This window comes from Frankliniella occidentalis, unplaced genomic scaffold, assembly GCF_000697945.3.
Source record: "Frankliniella occidentalis isolate FOCC.00 unplaced genomic scaffold, Focc_3.1 Scaffold312, whole genome shotgun sequence".
NCBI lineage: Eukaryota > Metazoa > Arthropoda > Insecta > Thysanoptera > Thripidae > Frankliniella > Frankliniella occidentalis.
In genome coordinates this window covers 38,509-39,882 of record NW_026267437.1, presented here as the reverse complement: position 1 = coordinate 39,882, position 1,374 = coordinate 38,509, and the positions used below count along the sequence as shown (strand labels likewise).

Here is a 1,374-nt window from a genome sequence, read left to right as displayed (position 1 = left end):
AAGGGTTGATACATGCCAATGCCACCTTCTTTGTGTCAAAACGTCACGTCTGTGCGACAAATAGTTCAGTTTTTAGAGCCAAAAAACGAAACGTTCCTCAAACTGCCCCGCTCTCCCCTAATGTTATAGATAGATATTACTATTCAATATCGTAACAATACAAAATTAGTCGTAACTTTCTGACTTATTTCGTAATTTTATCACAAGTAGGTATAGGGTATTCCAATGGAGCGCGGAGCGCTAGTGAGAAGAACTAAAACGGAAGGGGGAAAGGCGCCCTGGCCGTCCCCCTCTCCTCGACTCGGCGGAGTGGGGGAGCGCCCGGGGAGGAGTGGAGGGCAGGCGGGGAGGAGTGCGGCGCCACTCCACCTTCCGTTTTTGTTCTTTTTGCTTCCGCTCCGCGCTCCATTGGAATACCCTATTGCAATTGTATGAGAATTCTTTTTTTCTAGACAGCACCATAATTTAGTACACTGTCTTGAATATAGAAAGTCATTTCTATCCTAGCTAATAATTATTAAACATCGCTCAATTTGAGTGTGAAATCTAAAACCTTGCTTAGTTTAAGCATTAAGACTGAAACCTCGCTGCCTACTAGAATTAAACTTGAAAACCCCAAAAATTCTGTTATATAGTTGAAATACTAAAATATTTGTGGTCCCTAGGAGACAGTTTTGTGAAATATTTATTGAATTCTACAGTAGAGACCATGAACTAAAATAATACGGGGCCTTACCTTATAAACACACTGCAAATAGGGTATTCCAATGGAGCGCGGAGCGGAAGCAAGAAGAACAAAAACGGAAGGTGGAAAGGCGCCCGCACTCCTCCCCGCCTGCCCCCTACTCCTGCCCGGGCGATCCCCCACTCCGTCTACTAGAGGAGAGGGGGACGGCGCGGGCGCCTTTCCACGTTCCGTTTTTGTTCTTCTTGCTTCCGCTCCGCGCTCCATTGGAATACCCTATTCATCAATGTTCGGCACAACAACACTTTGGGGAGGGTTGGGTACTTTTATTTAACCCAGAGTATTAAAAATTCCACAGTGTAACTTAGTTCTTGACCTCTGAAGGCAGTATAGGAGCACTGAACCCATCCCCCATCCCTTGATTTGGTTGGTCGGCAGGTTATTGTAGTCTGTGCAGAAAGCCTAACCACAAATGTAAACTCAGACTAATGTTTACATGCACTAATTCGGGTTGTAAATAGGTGGTCACACTTTGCGTAGGCGCGGTTGACAGCGAGCGTCGACGGGAGTCGGTTGTCACGACCGGGATCACTTCCAAGTAAATATAAATCTGATTTTACATCTTGCTAGAAGTTGGAGTAATATCTGGTCGTCATGTTTGCATGAAAACAACGCTAGCCTGCCTATAC

General features: G+C 45.3%; 1 long non-coding RNA gene across 1 annotated transcript in view; it reads left to right on the top strand.

Moving 5' to 3' along the window:
* Nucleotides 1-854: 854 nt before the first annotated feature.
* LOC127751029 (uncharacterized) overlaps nt 855-1,374 on the top strand; it is a 36,875-nt gene continuing 36,355 nt past the window's right edge. Inside the window, exon 1 of the long non-coding RNA XR_008011946.1 lies at nt 855-1,283. This is a non-coding gene — a long non-coding RNA (uncharacterized LOC127751029). The remainder of the gene's footprint in view (nt 1,284-1,374) is intronic.